We start from the raw sequence: 22,957 nt of genomic DNA on the forward strand, positions 1-22,957 counted from the left end.
GATCACGGATACTTGCAATGGGGGCAATCTTTGGCAGACAATCGATAAAGAGGAAAGAGCGATTTACTACATTAGTAAAAAGTTCTTGGAGTATGAAATCAAGTATACTCAGCTCGAAAAGACATGTTTGGCTTTAGTATGGGCGACAAAGAAGTTACGGCACTACATGCTCAGTCATAGTGTCTGCATCCACTCGAAGATGGACCCAATCAAATACTTGTTTGAAAAACCAGTTCTGAACGGCAGGGTGTCAAGATGGACTTTAATGCTTTCCGAGTTTGACCTGAAATATGTACCGCTAAAAGTGATAAAGGGAAGGGCGGTTGCAGACTTCCTGGCGGATAACCCGATAGAAGAAACTGAGGTTTTGGATACGTGGTCGTTTCCCGACGAAGATATAGTTCACATAGACAATGATACGTGGGACCTCTATTTCGATGGAGCATCGAACTATAGGGGATACGGGATAGGAGTTCTACTCATTTCATCGGAAGGTGAACATGTTCCCATCTCGATCAAATTGGACTTTAACGTCACTAATAACGCGACCGAATATGAAGCATGCCTACTCGGTTTGCACAGTGCTCTCGAGTTAGGCATCAAAAAGCTTGTAGTACATGGGGACTCGTCACTAGTGATCAATCAAGTGGCCGGGACGTGGAAAACCCGAAGTGATAGCTTGGCTCCGTACCAAGCGAAAATCGAGGAACTAGAAAAGTTGTTCGCCGATGTCAAGTACGTGCACCTCCCCGAGAGACGAAAACCGGTTGCCGATGCACTATCAAAGCTAGCTGCTCTGATCAACATACCTGATCATATGGATACTATGCCGATATGTGTCGAACGAAGATCATCACCTGCTTACGTTAATGTAATCGGAGACACAGAAGAAACCGGAGCCGAACCTTGGTATCATGCTATTCTGAAATTTAAAGAATCAGGAGAGTATCCACCCGACATGGATAACGGCGGAAAGCGCGCTATTCGAATGCTAGCCGCTCAGTTCGTTAGAACCAATGACGGACAATTGTACAAAAAGACCGCGCAAAATATCCTTCTGCGATACATAGACTCACCAACTGCGAAAAGAGTCATGGAAGAAGTCCATGACGGAGAGTGTGGCCCACACATGAATGCCCATATGCTGGTTCGTAAAATCATGAGATTAGGGTATTATTGGACCACGATGGAGACAGATTGTCGCCAATATGTCAAACACTTGCCATAATTGCCAAATCTTCGCAAACATACAAAGACGTGCCGCCTTCATCGTTATATACTTTGACATCACCATGGCCTTTCTCAACATGGGGAATCGACATTATTGGAATGGTCAACCCATCCGGAACAGGTGGGCATTGTTTCATGCTAGTCGCCATCGATTACTTCACGAAGTGGGTAGAAGTGAAATCATACAAAGTTCTACAAGCAAAGCAGGTAGCAAAGTTCATTCAGAATGAAATCATTTGCAGATATGGGGTGCCGCATGAGCTCATTAGCGACCATGGCACTCACTTCCAGGCTGAAACTGCCGTAATACTTGAAAAGTATAAAATCAAACACCACAAGTCGTCACCATATCGACCTCAAACGAATGGTGCAGTGGAAGCCGCCAACAAGACAATCACTGTGATTCTCAGGAAAATGACTGACAATTATCGCGAATGGCCAGAGAAGATACAGTTCACACTATGGGGATATAGAACGTCTATTCGCACAGCCACTGGAGCAACTCCGTTCTATTTAACATATGGGATGGAAGCGGTTCAGCCTATCGAATTAGAGGTACCTTCTTTAAGGATCCTGTTAGAAAGTCGTCCCTGAAGGTTTATCGGCTCAAAGCCGTATGATTCCTTGGTCATGCTCGACGAGCGACGGTTAAATGCATTACACCATGTTCAACTCTATCAGAAAAGGATACAAAGGGCATTTAACAAGAAGGTGAAACCTCGAGGAATAAAAGATGGGGATTTAGTCCTAAAGTCCGTCCGCGCTTTACTACCAATTGACCCGAGGGGAAAATTCAAGCCGAATCAGGGCGGTCCTTACAGTAAAGAAGATATTATCGGGAGGCGCAGTCAGACTGACAGATCTAGATGGAAATGACTTTGCGAATCCGACGAATTTGGATCAACTGAAGAAATACTATCCGTAGAACTCATTCTCAATGTCGTAAAATAAAATTTTGAATTGCAGTGCTCGTGAGCGAGTCTAGGCCGCGGCACTTTTGCTTCGCTGCTTTTTGTGCGTTATAAATCGATGATTGTAGCGCATTTGTTTTGTGGAACTACGAGCTCGGTTTGATTCTGTTGATAACAGATACGTAGGCAGCTCTTTAAAAGAGTACAACCGACCCTTCTTTGAATAAAATGAAATTTTATGCAGAAACTGGAATTTTTAATAGATAGTAAGTCTTATTAAAGATCGGGCGATGCCCATTACATCCTTCAAAAGAAAAAAAAAAAAGAAAACAACTAGCAACAAATAATAAGTAGTAGTATCAAATAATATATCTGGAGTCGAAGGCTCCTACATCTTCTTTTTCCCTTTGCCTTTTGGGTCACGTGACCGAGGCTCCTGTGGGGGAGGGGTAGTTGCGTTCTGTCTAGCGCTTCTTAGGAGGAATCGTCATTTCCTCCCGAGGGCCCAACCTATCTTTTACACTCAAGCGAGGACCAAGCCTCCCTTCTAAGGCTGAACCCGAGTGTGCCTTTGAACCCAACCGTTTCCACACACCGTCGCCCGTGAGTCGGTCTTAGGAGTCTTCTCGGATTAGCTTCAGTCCGGATGCGGACGAAAGATCGTTAACAAAGAAGTCGCGATCGCTTCATGCTTTTGTCATAATATTTGATGTCGACAAGCTCATCCTTCCGACACAAGTCCTTACCTGATTCGGTCTTCTCTTTAAGCCATTTAGTATAAGACGGGGATACCCGGGTAGTCGAGGGCGCGCAGACACGCACCAAAGACGCCTTTGGTGCCACCTCTTGAGCCAATCATCACATATAGAGGAATTCACTCTCTTGCTCGTCCCTGCAATGCCTCACACTTGGGAATTATTTGTCTGCGCCCATCCGACGCGGACGCGGTCGGGGTAAATGTGAATGGACCTCTCTAAACCCGAGTCGCAAGCGTCCTGGTCCGGTCATCTTCCTAAGGATAGTAAAGGATTTGAGGCGAAGCCAAGGCATGAACCACAAAGAGGGCGACCTTCCCCTCTCGTCGGTTTGTTTCGCCAATAGGCAAGGTCATTTTGATGCTCGTCTTCATACCGCTTGGCACGCATAGTCAGCATGCGAGCGAGATACGAGCTGGGCTCACGCGGCGGGGCAAAGAGCCAAAATCTCTCGCAAAGCCACACCTGAAAAAAAGGAAAAAAAAAAATATGAAAAAGACGAAAAAAAAAAGAAAAAAGAAAAAAAAAAGGGAAAAAAAACGTGACAAAAAAAAAACGAAAGAAAAAAGGAAAAAAGAAAAAGAAGGAAAAAAACGGAATTGTGGCAGGAATCGTGGCAGAATACAGCAAAATTGTGGCAGAATGCAGCAAAATCATGACAAAATCGTGGCAGAATGCAACAAAAACGTGGCAAGAATTGTGGTAAAGGAAAATTAATCAAGGATGCGAAATCAGGAGAATAGATTTTGTTACCTGCAATAGACGGGAGCATCCCGACCAATCGGCACCAGGATTCATTTTCTTAGCATCTAAACCCCGGAGGGTTTCAGCGAGAATAATCCAGGAAGGGTTATGTCCCGTCTCCATCTGAGACACAATGGACAAAAGCTTCGCTTTTCCTACACAAGTTGTCTTGTTCATCCTACCTTCGAAGACATAGAGGTGTAGCATGATCAATCCAAAGGCCCTGCGGCAATACGCTGGCAGTAAAGTACTGTTTCGCAAGATACAAAATTTCCGATGAATAGCAAAAAGGTTGACTTCGTCACCAGTAACTATCCCCTCAGACTCCGTCCTGGAAAGGCCAAGGCAGTCTAGATATGTTCCACGCCACCCTGAATGAAATTTAGGTATAGCCGTATGGCCTCGGCATCCCATCCTCCCAGGGCAGAAAACTCTTCGGGTAGAGGGCAGATCTCCCCCTCAGGAAAAGCAAAGACATGGTTCAGAGGATCCCAATAGCTAAGGCAGTGTTCCAACAACGCAGGTTGAAGGGGGATCTGGCGTAAGGGAAGTAATTGCGCCAGTTGAGCGGTCTTTAATTCTTGTCTCTCTGCGCCAGTGAAGTCTGTCTCCCACGCTCGCATAGCACTCGCTAGATTATTCATAATGATTTATGTTATTTGCACCAGTTTGGGGGAAAGCAGAATAAATTTGGCAATCTGACTCTTCCTTATATATAGAAAGTATAAGGGAAGGAAGCATCTAGGATGACACCTCTAGGGTGCTGTTTTTTCTGAGCCGTGTGGGCCTTGGGTCGCGCGCCTCTTAGGCCCGCCCCAGTTCACACCAGTCTTTGGCACGAGGCATCGGGTTTTCGCACACCTATCACGTTTCGGGGAGCGCCAGAACGGCCGATTTACATTCCTACCCTCGACGAGTCAATATTTGAACTAAAACCCGTGCACACTTACGGTTTTATTTTCTTTTTTTGTTTTGCGGTAGCGGGCTACGCCCACGTTGTTCACGAGTCATATAGAATGTCTGAGTCGCATTTCATGCTCACCCATCAAGGGTCGATGATCCAATCTTTCAAAATTCAAAATTTCAAAAACTTTTTATGATTCGTTTCAAATTCAATCTTTTGGGTCGATGGCCCAATTATTCAAAATCTTCAACATGTTCAAATTTTGGGTTGATGACCCAATTTCTTTTCAAATTCAATTTCGAAGGGTCGATGGCCCAGCATATTTTCGGGTCAATGACCCAATCATTCAAAATTTTCAAATTCAATTTTCGGGTTGAGGACCCAAGATCTCAAATGATCCAATTTCAAGATCGATGATCCAAATGTGCTTATGTGATGATTATTGCTCGTACATTTTCTATGTTTCAAATGTAGCAGGATATGCTTCAACTGGGGGCTCTAAAGTCTTCGACTTTAGAGCCATTGCAAACTGGGGGCTCTGAAGCCGTTGGCTTCAGAGACCATTACCAAGATGTAAAGGATGATATCCACCAAGAATTCAATTCGATACAAGAGTATGAAATGGAAGAACTCCGCAGCTGAAAGCAAATGATGAAAGCGGCGGCAACCTCCTTGGAAAGTCCCGTCCCATTCGGACAATTGCCAGCAGATGATAAATTTTGGGCAAATGTCAGCAGATGACGAATTTTGGACAAACGCCACAGATGATAAACTTTGGGCATGTGTCGGCGATTCCGAACTACGACGCGGGTTTGATTCCGTCAGAAACGGATACGTAGGCGCCTAAGGATAAGGCTCAACCCACCATTTATGCAATTTATGGGTCGATGACCAACGACGATAATTTGACGCAACAGAAGCAAGAGTCAATCCCCAACGAAGTTTCAGGTATGATCTCTTCTTATGGTCAAGTAGCTTATATACGCAAGTCTAATGGACTATAAACGACCCGAAGAATCCTCAGGTCGAGAGGGACCTGGGGTATACTTTGACTTTCGCCTTGTCCAAGCCTCAGTCAAAGTGGGGGCTCTGTAGATACCCGTATCCGTCGATATTGGAATTTATAGAGAACCCGACAAACACCCGATGATGATAGGACACATGTATTTATTTAGTTGTCATTGTCATTATTTGGAGCTCGTTTTACGATGTAGAATGGGCGTCGTCGATGAAGTATTTTATTAATTTAAATGATATTTAAATTAATGTTTTTTTAAGTGAGTTCATTTCATTAGTTTAAATGATATTTGAATTATGGTTTTTTAGGTGAATTCAATTTATTTTATTTTATTTTGAATTTATTTTCCCAAGTTTATTTTATTGAAAATAAAATAAATGTTTGATTTGAAAAATCATTTTATGAGTATATTTGATTTGAAAAGTCATTTATTTTAATGGGTTAATTGATTTGAAAAATCGATTTGAAAATCGAAAAGAACTCGTTTTGAACACTTGTTTTTGAGCTCGATTTTAGCTCGGTTTTTGAGCCTGTTTCCTTTACGAATTGGCACGAATCTCGAGTACATTAACCAACCCAAGCTTATACCCATCCACCCTTGTTCGAACCCCCTAACCACGGCCCAAATTCTCGTCCAAAACAGGCCCCAAACAGCCCGCACTAAACCGAGCAGCCCCCTGTTTTGGCAGCTCAATCCCGAGCCCAAAACCCGCTCCAAACACTACCAAGACCCGTACCCATTAACCCTAACCCATACCCTAGTATCCTACCCATATTATCCTAGCTTAATCACCAAGAAAACCCCCCTCAAACCCTCACAAAAACGGCTGGACAGCAGCCATACGGGATGAAGCCCGATTGCCCCTCCCTCTCTTTTAACCTATTTTAACTCCTTATAAATACCACCCCTTCACCATACATTGATTCCTCTAAGTTCTCCATACATCCTACCATCACCCACAAGCTTTAAACCTCAGAAACAAACCCTAATTGCCTCCCAAAAACCCTAAACAAAACCGACACACAAACTTAACTGTTTGTGTATCCTCTTCGAAAACCCTTTCGTTCCTCCATCAAACCTTCATCAAAACTCGAGTTTCTTGTTCCTAATTAACCACATAACATCCATATACACATTAGATAAAGATTTATGAGCCAAATTGCCCTTGAGAGTACACGAAATCCCTCGAAAAACAGAGTGAAATAACACTCTGTTTTCGCGGTTTATTCTTGTCTGTCCAGTTCTGTTTGTGCTCGTTTTTCGTGCCCAATAACCCAAAACGAGCAGGGGTTGCTTTAAGATCCCTGTTCTCCTATCTTTCTAGTTTTCAAAACATCTTTCAAATCGAATTTTCGTCGTGAAACGAGGGAGATATCATCGTTTGAAAATCGCTGTCCAGAAAGTTTCAAAAACGCGTGTTTGCTTTGCTCTTCGTCGACGACGGCCTCTCGAGATAAAATCTACCATCGATTACGACCCAAGACGGTGTCAACGATACATGTAGGTTGAGGGTGCATCAAATCCTCCTCTTCTCCCTTTTATTTCGTTTGTTTTATGCTCGTTTTTTTATTGTCTTTCTTTTGTTTGTTTTTTCGTTTGTTTATCGATTGTTTCAAATTAACTATGAAACTAGTTAGTCCGAGTATGAGTTAAAGTACCACCATGAACACCCGCGTTGACTTGAGATGGGAAAAGAAACCGCTACATCAGTCGGTCGTACACCCCGTCTCATTTACATATCCTCGTGTTCAAGGTAGGGCATAAATAAAACGATTGTCTAACTTTCTTCGCTTTTGACCCCTTTGTTATTTCGGCCAATTCGACATACCCTAGGGCCCGTTGTATGTTAGTTTAACCTCTGATTGTTAACCTATGACGTATTTAGATGACGTTAAATTAATTTAATAACCTAATTAGACATATTAGGGTACATCGACATAGCTTTAAAAATCAACTAACAATTCTGTAAATAATTGAACGCATCTTTCTTTTTCACCTAATTTCTCGCTAGTATAAGAGTGCGTGATTAGCACCTTCTTATTAACACTCGATGAGTTAACTTAATTTGCAAACTTGACCTAATTCAACCCCCCTTTGGACCGTGTAGAATATTCGACTTCAAGCGAAGCTTTCTGACCTTTTTTTTATCATCGTTTTCTAATGTATCTCCCGTATCGCTTTGCGAATCCTTCTAACTAATGAACCCGACCTAGGAATTAGGGTAGCCGTGTCTGGGGGCCGTGGCTTTAGGCCGTGGGGTTGGCCACGTCTTTCCTTGTCTCGCTTGTTTTATACCTTTTGTTCTTTGTCGTTTGTTAGCTTGTAATTTATCGTTTGTTTATCGAGTTGTAATTTTCGAGTTTGTTTTACTTCTTTTGAGTCAAAACCTCTTCAAAAAACCTTGGTCTTGTTTGGTTAGACGGTTGTTCCCCAATGCTTGTAGGAGCGTAGTAAACCGCATGTTGTCTAAAGCAACATGGCCGGGTTTATGCTAATGCATGCTTTGGTGCATAGCCCTATGTCTAATTCGATGAGATTAATTGAAAGCACGCATTACGAGGAGTGACCCAAGGCCGTGTGTCATGTAGGCCGTGAGTCACCCCCCCCCCTTGTGCACGGTTTTCTAGGCCAAATGGCCGTGTGTGTTATCGTGTACGGTTTTGTATGTAGCAATTGTATTTAGATCGAGTTGTATTTCTAATTTCTCGTTGTGTCGGCATGAAATGCCTGGTTTGTAATAGGTAGATCCCACGGCTCCCCCATTCCCCCTTAAGCCTTGTTTGCTTTGTTTTGTATGTTGTTAGATTAATCAACCCACATGCTAAATTACAACTTTGACAAAGTTAGTTTAGTTGCATTTAAAACGACATAGAAATTGTTGTCACATGTTAGGGTTTAAAAGGATGTTTGCATATCATATATCGTAGTAGCTATGACCTTGTTTGAAATCCATACTTGACTTAGTAGAGGCCGTTATTGACGGGCGGGGTTGGGTGTCCTTATGGGCTTCCCAACACGTACCCTCACCCCTTACTCAAGATCTATGGTTTGTGGATCCGTCTAAATACCATTGGATTACGAGAGTCATTCTAATCGAGTGATATAGGGTACAAGTCTTTATCTTTAATCACTCGTAGTCGATTGGCTTTATGCTTTTCGATGAAAGGTGTAAAGTTGACTTGAACGGTTCCAAGTTCCCAAAAAACTTGGTGGCGACTCTAATATGTCTTAATTCGATTCGAAAGAACCTCGAGTCGATTATGCCTAGTGTGGATCCCGCGGACGCAGTTCCCGAGGGCCTTGTCCACATTAGGGTAATTAACTTATGCATAAATATGAATTTATGTAATTTTTGTGATTATAAAATGTTGAAATCACGCAAATCCGTAAAAACCGAGTAATATACGATATTGGGTAACTAAAGGCGATTTAGCATAAAATTGGTCATGTTCATACATATTATAATGCTGCATTTTCTTTATGATTGTCATAATTTTATTTATGTAATTTTGAATTATGTAATTTTTACTTAGTATGGCCTTAGTTTTTAATTGGTATTACCCGAAATGTATGGGAATATCGATTCGGTTGTAATTTTATTGTGAGCTCGTATCACCGTCTTTTAATTTAATAGATTTATTTTATTATAGTTACAAATGTATAATAGGAAATTATGCAATTTATTATGTAATTTTATTCATTTCGGAGTTCCCAAAGACGGATTTCTTCAAGATGGCGATACATAAAGACGGTGTTACCTCGAGATGCGTGCCACAACCGAAGTATCAAGGGACCAATGGAGTTGGTTTCCGAATATGTAATAGTTAATTAGATTTTTTATTTTAGGAAGGCCATACAAGGATTTATTTTTATGCTTTGCATTTTATTTATATGTCACATGCATCGCTAAATCGCCATAACTAAAACATGCATCATCATCAAATCGATTTTATCGACCGTGTCAATTAGAGTTATCGTAGTTCACCGCTTTAGTTCACTTAAAACGTGATAGATAATAAATTGACATGACCTCTCGCTAAAACAATTAATTTAGACATAGCCTTACCAAATAGTAGAAACCATGAAAACCTATTTCGCAAGGGAGTGCACTCGGCCCTACCGGGGTACAAATCTTGTTACGTAGGGGAAGTGGGTGATGAATGTTAATCCACCGAGTTCATGTTAATGAGGGTTTCATCGGCCATACCGTGCCCAAGTTGATGTGGATTTGGATCATGGACACATTTATTCGAAATTTGGATTGAACTCAACAAAAATTTTTCGATAAGGGTTTCATCGTCCATACCGTGCCCTTGTCGGATGTGTTTTGGGCTATAGATAATTATTAGAGTAATTTTATCGACCAAGAGTTCTAAAAGTAGAATCGATTAAAACGTTAATCCATCGAGTTATATTGATAAGGGTTTCATCGGCCATACCGTGCCTAAGTCGATATGAATTTGGGTCTTGGAATCATTTATCATAGTTGGGTAGAGGTCACTATGTAAATGCTTTACTTGTTGTTTACAAGTATTAATAAAACGATAAATGTTAAATTTTCCACTATTCCGTTGTTATATTGTTCTATTTCTTTAATTACCACAATTCATATACGATATCATTTCGATTTAAAACTCCATTAAAACATCGTATCTAAAGACAAAATTTGAATTTTCTTCTAAAGACCTCGAATGAACCATTGCTAAGGATCTCTTGTAAAGAGTATAGATTAAAGTTATTCATTATCAAACAGGTTTTTGATTCTTGACTAACACTTCTACTTACAATGGATTATGTTTCATATGCTTAATTGAATTAAGTACCTTGAAGCGATAAATTGTTTTGGTAATTAGTTTTGTCAGAATTCGTAATTGACCAAAATAATGCAACCACTTCAATGAAAGTTTTAAGATTAAAACGATTGAATTGAAGAGTAATCTTTATAAGATTCACCTTTGCTTCTCTAAGTAAAGACTCATTGAAATGAGTGGGAGCATTCTCTTAAACCGTTAAGATGAGGACGAGGTTAAAGAAGTAAAATTAGAATGGAATTGATACAAGGTTATGTTAAAGGTAAAGTTATTGAGAATGACGATACTAAACCTATCAATCCCGACCGATAAAGTTACCATTGTCTTAAATGTTGGACACGAGAAAGGAAACTACCCCAAATAATTGAAGAATCAACAAGTTAGTTGTGGGACATCTAATGGGACCTTCTTCGTTAAATGTTTATTTGATTAAACATAAATTTTGCTAGTATTACTTCGTCAATATTAGAAACCGGTGGTGGTTTTCATCATTATGTTTCATACATAGGATGATTAGAATATGACGACTAGCAACAATGAAGTCAAGAGATAGAGTCATTGTGTACTAAATCTAGTTTTCGGGTTTGGATTTGTACTTAATTGTGACTATTAAGTACATAAACTCTAAATAAGAATACAATTTGTTAAAGATACAAAAGAGGTTTCACTTTTGTGACCCTATACACCATGATTTGATGTATGGCTAGCCCATCATCAAGGTGATTATATTCTAAACCAAACTAGAATGATATATCATGAAGATGATGCAAGACTCAAATTGGTAACCCAAGATTAAACCTTAAATTCTGGAATGATTAACGCAAAGATTTATCGAGTACTCTTGAAACCATTAGATTGTTAATGGTATATGCGTATCTTGTATTCAAAGCAAGATATCTCGTGCCTTTTAGTTGAAAAGGAGATCGAGGTTGTAAATCATCGATCCAAAATAGGTTGATCATTATCTTTTACCAACGATTTAAGTTGACACTAAATGTTCACTTAATAAGGTAAATAGAGAAATCTTTGAAGAATTTCAAAGAGTTCAAGGAATCACGATTTAGTCGTGATGGGATTATCAAGGTGAAGACTTTGATATAAGCCAAATAAATTGTGATATAGTATCACAAATTAATCTCTCTTAACACGCATTATGGGATAATGTATGATTGGATAAGAATTCAAACGCTATTCGATAAGGTTTGGACTTCGATCAAGTTACTTTGAGTTACTTGATCCTTTTTGGGATTTTATCATTTTGTCTAGATTATTTTTCCACTAAATCGAATCATATGAGATATGAAATGGTAAGGGTACCATGCTTGTAAGTTTTCACAAGAAACAAATGCTCATTTTTCCCTTTTCAATCATCACGAGTACGACGGGTTTGCGGCTCGTGAAACTGTCTTTCTAAAATACAAGTTTATTTCTAGAAGACAGAGTGGGAGAAATTATTCAAGAGCCACAAAGAATGCCACAGAGAATGTTATGTCCTAAGAAACTGGTCTTTCTTGGCTACATGAGACGTTTCGTGTAAAACATTGTTTCTTCAAAACCTAGGAGGTTAAAATTCATGACTTGTTGAAAATGATGAATTCATGCTACTTTTAAGAAAGTAAAGAGCTTATAACTTACAAAAGAAATCGTTTGATTCAAAGTTGATTACTTCTATAAAGTAATGAACATATGACTTACATAAGAGTGTTTAAGTCACAACTCAATACAAGGCTTAGAGCCATGAAAATCCGAAATAAAAGGCTTAATTAGTGACAAAGGGTTTTGCACTAATAAAGAGAGATTTCAAAGCAAGATTGGTTGCAAAGGGTTTTGCACTGGTTGAAATGCTTAAGTCTATTTGGATCTTCTTAGGGATTGTGTTTCATTATTATGAAATACATAGCGAGTGAATCTAAAACCCACTTCTTCAATTGAAAGGAATGTATTCAATACATGTCATGAGTTTTATAGATTCTTATAATCTTAAGATAATGTGAAACTTAAGAGAGAGTCTTAAGTAGGACATCAATGAGTTGGAATCAACATTTTGATCATGTGATAAAACATTTCTCGATAAGTCGAGAAGTTGTTTTTATACATGAAGTTTAGTGGGAGTTACGGAAATTTTAATTAGTCTTATATGTGGATGACATATTGATCATTGAGAATGATTTAAGACTTTTGGAGTATTATAATACATCTTTAATATCCGGATTTATGAAGATAAATCCACATGATATTAGCGTCAATAAGAAGTCTTACGTTGATAAGATTCATGACTAGTTCAATTAAATTGAACATATTTGATTGATTACATTTGCTTCCGCTGCCGAATCAATTAAATAAGTAATGATGTGTAACACTTCATATACTTTGAGTATGATGAATTATTTTCAAAATCAAATTTAAGTAATCTTTACCAAGTAAGCCATAAAGATTACCCTTAATTGCTTGCAGAAGCATTAAGGCTATGATGCAAAGTGTTTATGATGCAATTTTGTGTAAGGGTGTTACACAAGTGACAATTGACAATTGAGATTGCGCATGGTTTCCGACAAAACCATAATCAAAACACATTAGGATGGTTAAGATACCATTGTGGCAATGTTAATTAAGAAGTAGATTTTCTAGAATCGTTCTAGGCAATAAAGAACAATGAGAGATATTTATAACGGAAATTGAGTACACTTGCAATCAAGAGATGTGCAAGAAGGATGAGTCCCGCACACTGTGAAAACAGTGGGAGCTATTCTTAGGATAGAGGTCCTATGTCTTGATTGGATCTCGACACGTACTCAGAAAGTTTTGTAATGCAAATGTATACATTACAAAGGAAAACGAGTATGTAGTAAGGTTGAGTAAGGTACAAGAAATTGATAAAACCTACTAACCAAAGCCTTCTCAAAGGCTGAACATGATGAGTCATGTCATTTCAATTGAATTGAAATGAACAACTACGTACAAGATCAAATTAGATTATAGAACATGAAATAGTAATCAGGCATTGACTATTCATATGTGATAATCGCATTTGTCGTTCGAGTTTTACTTTAAAACTCTTTTATTATACTTTGTTACATCCAAACGGGTTGTAGAGACAACGTTGAACCCCGTTAAAGTGAACCCGGATTAACATAGTATTAGCCTATAGTCGCTTGTATGAGGTGACGTCTCGAAGTGACTAGAGTGTGATGCGATTGATGGCAAGTTCAAGTGCCATAGAGTCATGTGAGATGACTAGTCGATCACATAGGCAGAATGTTAGGAACACTTTGTCGGGCCTTATGACCGCTTATAGAGTTCTGGCAATTTATATAGCCTGGTCGTGGCGAGAGCTGCTATAGTAATCTAATGAGTCGATTCTTTTGACTAAAGACTGTTCGCCTAAGATGGCACAGTTTCAGATTAACTTTGATTTGTGTTACTACGACCTTCGTAAATGGGGTCAAATGGGCATATTTTTGGTTATGATGGATGTGGCTAGTCGAAGGGAATAAGTGCGATAGGAATTGTCCACCCCCTTGCCAGGGTTAAAACAATATCTCAGGGCCACTTGAGGAGTAATGAACTGGAAATGCGTGGCCACGCTCGGAAGGTATCTATGATAGATAAATCCGGTCAATCAGTTATGCTCCAGATCGAGGAAACCACTCTCGATATGATCACTTGCAAGTACGACCCGAAAGACACCTTGCATTGTGTGGGAGATAGTAATAGGACAAGAGAATTGGTGACGCACACTTGTCGAGGACAAGTGGGAGATTGTTGGGAAATGTTTCCTCAACAATAGTGCGATCACATGATTTAAATATCATTATTAAATCTCATTTTAAGAATACATGTGGGATGTAATATTTTACAGTCAACTGGTCCACACATATCGGTAATGATTGGCTGACTAGAGTTTGACATTACGTAGTGCGACGGTGGTGATCCGTTGATCCCCTTAGGTCATACCTATAGGGAAATACTCTTAATTGATTATTTAATTAATCGTATACCGATACGAGTTAATTAAATTGCTTAAAATTGACGGATGATTTTGTGAGTATAATTTACGTATCTTATTGTAAATATAATTAAATGAGACACGGTCTAAGTAATCGAATTGTTTTATTACTTAGATGAAATCATTGTTTACAGAAACAATTGAAACGGAATGAATAAATTATTATAAATACAGAATGTTGTAATTTATAATTTGGAAACATTTTTGGTACGAGTAATTACGAATTACTAGTCGATTTTGTAAATGACATATTTTATGAGTATGTTGATTTTTAATAAGTTAAAAATACATTACATTGTGAGATGTCATGTAACATGTTACATGTGACAAATTGACAAATGACATAATAAAATGGACCATCCATTTTATAATGAAAGTGCCGAAATTATGGAAGGAGTTAGTGGAGAAATTGTGTTAATTGTTTAAGTGGAAAACACAATGATGAAAGCTAACAAGTAGCCATGCAAACCTAAGCTTTTGAGAAGAGCAAAAATAAAAAAACATTGGGCATACTACCCAAGGCCATTTTTTCGGCCAACCATAGAAGAAAAGAAAAGAGTTTTTCTTTTCAATTATTCATTCATTCTTATCATCTTATTTTTCTAGTGTAAGAAAATCTATCAAAAACTCTCTACATTTTTATGATAGTTCTAGAGAAATAAACTCACAAAAATTACTCCCTCTTGACCGAGATATTCAAGAGAAAAACACAATTTATTTTGTGTCAATTTTATAGTAAAACTAATATTATTACTAGATCTAAATAATGTTGGTTGTTATGAGTGTTCCTTGGGTATATGTCTTTGGGAGAGATTCTACCTTTGAATCTTGTTCATCCATAAGAAAAGCTCAAGAACTAAGTAAGGTTGGTGACCTTACTAGTGCCCAAATATCCAAAACATGCAATGTAAGGAACCGATTTATTCTTTTAAATATTGATGTTTGCATGCATAAGATCCAGCATTTAATTTTATGACAAATTAAAATAAAACATATATGAATATGTTGAGTATATAGATCTACTTTTCCTTCAGTCTTAGCTATGGCACAGATGAGGAGCCAGATGAGGAGCCCAAGAAGGCGTCAGTCCGAGTTACGGTTTCAGACTTGGAGCTTGAAACTGAAGAGGATGTCCAAGTGTGGGAAGATGCTTCTGATGTTGACCCATCGGACAATGTGGTGGATTGGAGTGGTAAGAGGTTGAGCACCGCGGAGGGTACTTCATGTAGCCAGAAGCCATGGTCGGAGATTTTCTGCACTTTTCGCGGATGAAACTTTTTATTTCAAAAGTTTTAGACATTATATTGCTTTTGTTAGACTATTTATTGCTTTGGTTTGAGCGAGACTTCGCTTTAATAAGTTTCCTTAGGATTTAAAGACCTTAGACTGTTACTTTGGGTTTTGCGCAATTTTGGGCGTGTTATTATGTGTATTTGCAGGTTCATAAACCATATTAGCTCAATTTATTGAGTTAATTCGAAGAAATCAGAAACTTACAACAGGTTTTCTCAGTTGATCGACTGGCCATCTTAGTCGATCGACTGAGCCGCGACACCAGGGGCTTCTGTTCCTGTTAGCCTGGTCGATCGACTGTCCTGTATGGTCGATCGACCGTGCCCCGATGCTGTACCTGCTCACGACCATTCCCCTGCTGTGTTTGGTTGATTTGCGGAGTTGAGGGAGTCTTTTCTCCGCTTTATTCTCCGATTCATTTCTGTTTTCTTCTGTTTTCTTATTTTGCACATAATTTTGCGTTTCGTAAATTGTTTTCTCAGAATTACGCGCGGTACTTTTGTTTCTTTTCAGGTACCTATGGTAGCACTGCTGGCTACTGAAACCTCCTAGCTCACGCTGGTTTGGGGAAGTTTCCTTTTGCTGCGCTTAAAGTCTTGTGAGTTTCCGGGTTCCTTTTCATGTCTTGTTTAGTTATTTATCGCAAACTCCCATTTCCCTTGATTATTTTCTCACATGATTTTGCACAACGGGTACATTGTGTGATTTGGTTTGGGGAAGGATTTTGCATTACATTCACATGTTTTATTGCATTTCTGTTTCACGTTTATTGCATTTCTGCTTGCATTGTATTTATTTCCTATATATATATATATATATATATATATATATATATATATATATAAATCAAAATTCAAAAAATTTGAAAAATTTGAAAATTCAAAAAAATTGCACATTTATTTTAGCATATAGGTTGAGTTCGAACGGTAGTATTTTAATGATGACATTGCATTTGCAGCTGTTTATGCCTAAGCCGTGTGCTTAATTGACATGTTATTAGTAGAATCACATATGCATGTCTACGAGTTTTTGTTAAAATATTAGCTGAACGAATAGACTTGACTTGAAAATTTTGGCATCCTACTTATAATTTCTAAGGATTAGAGCTCATATAACTGGTGGCATTTGTGACTGGTTTCATGTAGGATTGTGAATAGTTACTCCTTGCATATCATGTATCATTAATTTGCACATTTATGAAATTCAATTGCTTTTTGCCTGCACACATTCGGGTTAGTGGTTGGTGTCACACACAAGGAGGTGCTTACAATTTCCCCTTTATTTCATTTTTACCCATTGAACTCCACATTAGCCAAATTTGCCTGTTGACCCATAGCTACATCAAAATTTAGCCTACCTTGTCAAGCTAGTATAATGTATGCTTTTGCGGTATATAATTTATTGTGCCAAGTTTGGTCTGTATTGCGTTATTTGGAGATGGTAGAAAAGAAAGAAGGAGGATGAAAAGAAAAGAATTGGAAAATGAAAAGAAAATGAAAAGAAAAAAAAGAAGTTGAGAAAAATTCAAAAAAATAAAAAAGAGAAAAAAATGATGAAAGAAAGAAACCGTGAAAGAAAAAGATGTTGTTTGTAGACGGTTTCACTCCCATGCTTTATTTACATTTATTGAGGAGTATTTTTAGTTCGGTTTGGTGAGTTTTGTGCCAAATGAAGGGCGCATGTGCTTAATCCTATAATTGAGTTGGAGATGGATGTTGTCATATGGTTTTGTTTAGGTACTAGCTTGATCACCTATACCTCCACATTCCCATAATGTTTTGCCTTTTCTTACCCATTGCCTCACTTTACCATATTTTTGTAAGCCCTCGGCTGTGACAGGACCTTGTTTGGTTAGAATGTATGTACGGTAGTTAGAATTGTCTATCATATTAGTTGCATGCATGATTATGTGGGTCGTAGTCTAGGTGAGCGGCTATTTCTGTTCTTCTCTTACACATATATGCTTACCCTTTGCTTCATGAGAGAAGAGTGACCCGTGAGAGTCCAATTTTAAAGCTCTTGCAAGGTCGACGATTCAGCAATTTTTAACGACTGCATAACTCGTTTGCATGATTCATATTGCTAATTGATTGTTAGTTGTTGCATTAAATTGGTTTAGGCTATTCGGTTTGCATTTCGCTCTGAGATTGAATTCGTTCCATTAGGTTTTAGGATCGAGTCTAGTTCTTGCTTAGGGACAGGCAAGGGTTTGGTTTGGGGAAGTATGATGCGTGTCCTAAATATGATGTTTTACACCCTATTTTACATGAATTTCAGAGCTCAAATGTGTAGTTTATTCTACTGTTTTCCCTATTTCCGTCTACTTTCGTGTTTTTGTATAAAATTGCAGAAATGTGAAGAATCCAGCGGAAATCGAGCCGAATCCGTCCCTAAGTACTTAGCATTGCATTTGACATGGAGTAAAGACTTGGGAAGCGAACTTGGTGCGCATTTCAAGGCCTGAAAGATGTATTTGCGAGTGTTTCAGAAGCGGATTACCAGCTACAGTGGTCTATAGACTGACCTACATGGTCTATAGACCGTCAGAATGCTTCTCGACATTACAGCCTTATTCAGATGGCTATATATAGAGTTATAGATCTAATAATCGAGTGATTCCAATTGGAGGTGAAATCTTATCCTCTTTGCTTTTCAACGCCGCGTAGAACGTCTGATTTGATCAAGTAACGAAGAAATGGCAGCTATTTTAAGATTGGTGCGTGATGCAGGAATTATCAGAAGCTCCTGTACAGCGCATCTTGGTCGATCGACTGGTTCCAGTGGTCGATCGACCACCCCACGAGCTGACGCGCAAATTAAAAGACGAGGAAGCCCATTGTAATTAGGTTTAGGAATAAAGGTTTTACGTGACATTCCTATATAACGTAACCCCTTCCTATTCATCAGGGAGTTAGTTTAATATACACAGTTTACAGTTTACAGTTTTCATTCAGTTTTCATTAATTTCAATAAAAGTATTTCTTTTGGCATTCGGATTCTTCTTCCTGTTTTACGGTATTCTTCTGTTTCTTTATTCAAATTCGTTGCTTTAGTTCTTCCATAGTTTAGAATTGCTAGTTAGATTTTCCAAAGCCAATTTATCGTTTCATGTTAGTTAATTATTTAGTTAATTCAACTGCTTTATTTGTTACTCTTACTGTTAATATTATCATCATTATGAGTAGCTAAACACCCCTTGCTAAGATGTAGGGGATCTATGGCATACATGGCTTAGAATAGGTGATCCCAGATTAGGGCTTGGTCGATCGACTGGCTTAACTAGTCGGTCGACTGAGCCGGTTAGTCGATCGACTGGGCTAGCTGGTCGATCGACTGACTTCTTGTCTTATTAGCACCGTATAACTCGTTAAGTGCAATATTTAACAATGAGACCGAGAGGTGATTTGTTGGATGCTTAGTTTTGACCAACCCGTAGATCGAGAGATAGGGAAGGGCATTAATTAACGAGTTGAGATGACTAAATTGCTGAGATCGAGAGATAATGTAATCTAGGCTTTAGAAATCGGTAATCGGGGCGAGAGCTAGCATTAGTGAGATTTAGGGACTGGTAACATAGGCCGAAAGGAGCTACTAGTTAACTTGGACCGAAAGGACTTGTTTTACCCATCCTACGCGACTGTATTTCGGACTTACCTAGGATTATGTGCCATCGCAGCTATAGTGAACCGACCGTCTTAGCATCTCTTTTATCATTGTTTACATCCCTTTTTACTTTTATTTGTTTATTTAGTTTTTTTTGGATTTAATTCATATCAAAACCCCCTCAACTGTTACCCTTAGACTGAAATAAAAAGCAACTATTATCTCCCTACCTCCCTACCTCCCTGCGGATCGACCCTATTACCACTAGCTTCTATTAGTTTTAATAGGTTTTATAAATATTATTTTTGATACTCACATCGACAGGTATCAACTGTTTGGCTAGAATCTTTTTGGCAGACACACAGGCAAGAATGAATTATTCCATATTTGGGGACACCATCACCTTTGACCCTACTTATGGTACTAACAAGTACCACATGACCTTCACCCCATTCACTGGTGTTGACAACCACAAAAAGTCGGTGACTTTTGCTGCTGCACTTGTCGATCATGAGAACGATGGGTCATTCATTTGGGTGTTTAAGAAGTTCCTTGATTATATGGGCCATAAAAAACCTCGGTGCATTCTTACTGATCAAGATCCAGCAATTAAACTCGGAGTGCGTTCTATATTCAAGAAAACAAGACATCGCTACTGCATGTGACATATAATGAAAAAACTTACCGATAAAGTTGAGTCACAGATTTGTAAGGAGACTGACGTTGTTGAGAAAATATGTGCAACTGTTTGGGATACTGGCTTGGAACCCTTACAGTTTGAAGAAAAATGGTCTCAAGTGATTAGTGACTTTGAGTTGAATGATAATACTTGGATGACATACATGTATGGCAAAAGTGATGTGACTCATATTTGAGCACATTTAGTCCCTGAATTAAACTCGTTCCCATGCTTTCTAGCATATATTAGGGTCATTTCTTATCTTTAGTTTCCCATTTTGCATATTCTTTGAGGTTTTGTGTCCTTGGTAGGAGAAGATTGATAGCCTTGTATTTATGGAGTAAAATAGAGCTAAATGGATCGCATCTAATGACCAAGAATCGAAGAGGAGACCTACACTAGAAGCCTAAGTAAATAAATGAAGAGAAATGGGCAATGCTGAAAGATCCGTGCATCCCCAAGACAATCCCCACGGATTGTTAGGATGCCAAAACAAGAGAAGAACCCTGTGCCAGAATTCGAGCGTCCTGAGCTCGGGATGAGCGTCCCAGAGCCAGGATCCGAGCGTCTCCAAGACAGCCCAAGCGGATCTTCTTACAGGACCAACTGTGCTTCAGGCAAGGACGCTCGGATTCCCCTGGGAGTTGCTACATGATCCGTACATGTCCCTCAGGATTACCAAAATTGTCAAGCTTCTCTTAGGGTCTTAATTGTCATTTAAGCCCTTAGTAACCCTAATCCTTGTACTTAATTTTACTATAAATACGCTATTGTACTACCTAGTTTATCATCTTAGAACATCTACTCTCATCTTATCATAATCATTCTCTTAATTTAGTCTTAATCAAAGTTGTAATACACATTTCAATATTAATCACATCTTAATCTTTCCTTATTCTCTCAATTGTTCTTAGTTTAGTTGGGTAATTAGAAGATTATTTGGGGTTTATTGGAGGATTGACAACCTTCCATCAATCATCATGTTTACTTCTATTATTCATTGCTTTATTATTTGGATCATCTCAACAGGTATAATCTCTTTTTACCTTTGCTTAATTATTGTTAATCACATCATTTATTCATCATGTTTTGCTTTGTTATTATGATTGACAACCTTGTTAGCATGCTAAACTTGATCATGAGTGAGTAGTCCTTTAGCTAGGGTTAATTGGGAATTAGGGGAAACAATCAAGGGAATTAATCTATGCTTAATCTAATATGTTTTCCTAATTAATTGCTTGCTTGTTGTGATTTCAACCTATACACATGTTATATTTGATGAAATGCTAGACTATGAAACCTTGCATTTTTTACCCATCTCTTATCTTTTCAATGAGGCTTGTAAGACATAAACCAACTCGAGCCTCATTAGACCATGCATACAGTTGAATAGGAAGAGACTAAGTCGACTTTTAGGTGTTTTAAAGTCTTGATCGACTCGGCTCCGGGACCCAAATCTTCCTAGGGATTGTAATATATACACTAACTCGATCCCATCACAACAATAAGTGCTTGCTTCTAATCTAGAACATGTTTGTATGATCTATTTCCATGAATCTCCAATGAACCTATGACACCCTAGTGCCTGTAATGAATTGTTTACAAACACCTTTTATTGCTTTACTTTGTTTTCATTAGTTTACATTCATCTTGTTGATTAGTTTAGACCACACCTCATCTCAACCCAATTTGTGACACCGTAAGACATAACTATTTTCAATAGAAATCTTAAATCGATACCCGTCCCTTGGGATCTGACCTTTACTTCCCTATTTACTAAGAGTAGTTTGTGAAGTTATAAATATTTTTTTGGTTAGTTAGTGACAACGACTAAGCACTAAGCACAAAAACGCCTCGACCAAAAATGGCGCCGTTGCCGGGGACGGTGTTCAATTGATTTGATTTTCGTTAATTGTTTTTAGTTGCGTCTTTCTTTACCTTGGGGAAGTCAATCTCCTCAAGGTTGTTCTAATTGTTTTCTAGTTGTTTGATATTTTGCATGACTAGGAGATCACAATGTAATTTGTTACCTATTGATTTCGAGATTGAAAGGACCTTAACCAACAATAGAAGAGTTGCTAGAGGTACTTCAAGAGTTGTAGGTATTGGAGAGATTGTGGACATTCAACCAAATAACATTGAGTTTATCAACCCTTTTGCAAGGGAAGGAGAGGATAACCCAATTCCAAACCAACCACAAAATCAACCTACAATGCCTAAATTTTCATCACATTTTGTACCAACCGAGGAGAACCTACCAAACGGTACTCCTAAACCACCACATTTAACTGGTAATTTCATTGCCAAATCCGCATTAATACAATTAGTTGAGAGAAGTCAATTTGGAGGGATGCCTAGTGAGGATCCTCATTTACATATGGACACTTTTTGCGATTATTGTGATGTAATTTCTCAAACCGGAGTTACTCAAGACCAAATCCGATGGGTATTGTTTCCTTTTTCCTTGATCGGTACCGCAAAGTAATGGTTGAAGAGCCTAGACAAGGCTACCCTTACTTTGATTCATGGAAGAAGCTAGCAATTGCCTTCTATAAGAAATTCTATCCTCCGGAGAAGACTAATATGTTGAGAGCCCAAATCACCGGGTTCAACCAAAGGGATGAGGAATCATTGTATGAAGCATGGAAGAGATTTAAGGACACTTGTCATTCTTGTCCACACCATGGACATAGTGAGTGGTTCCTTGTGCAACAATTTTGGAACAGCTTATATGAAGACTCACGCAATGTTCTTAATATGGGATCCAATAGGAGGTTTACCGAAGTTGATGACAATCAAACATGGGCCAAAATCGAAGAGATGACGGTTCATGATTCCCAATATAGTAGGCCTCGAAAGGCCCCAAGAGGAGGAAAGCATGAGTTCGATTCCATCACTCAATTGGGTGCTATGGTGGCATCATCCTCAATCCCAAATGTAGTATGTGAAAGTTGTGGAACCTTGGGACATGATCAAACCGAATGTAGGGGAACAAATGAACA

The 22,957-nt window shown here is 38.6% G+C and overlaps 1 non-coding gene across 1 annotated transcript; it reads right to left on the bottom strand.

Annotated features, from left to right (window-relative positions):
• Window positions 1-22,538: 22,538 nt before the first annotated feature.
• LOC141636402 (small nucleolar RNA R71) lies at window positions 22,539-22,646 on the bottom strand. Its single transcript, XR_012541018.1, has one exon. It is a non-coding gene; the product is annotated as a small nucleolar RNA R71 (small nucleolar RNA).
• Between the last annotated feature and the right edge of the window lie 311 nt (window positions 22,647-22,957).

This window comes from Silene latifolia, chromosome Y, assembly GCF_048544455.1.
Source record: "Silene latifolia isolate original U9 population chromosome Y, ASM4854445v1, whole genome shotgun sequence".
NCBI lineage: Eukaryota > Viridiplantae > Streptophyta > Magnoliopsida > Caryophyllales > Caryophyllaceae > Silene > Silene latifolia.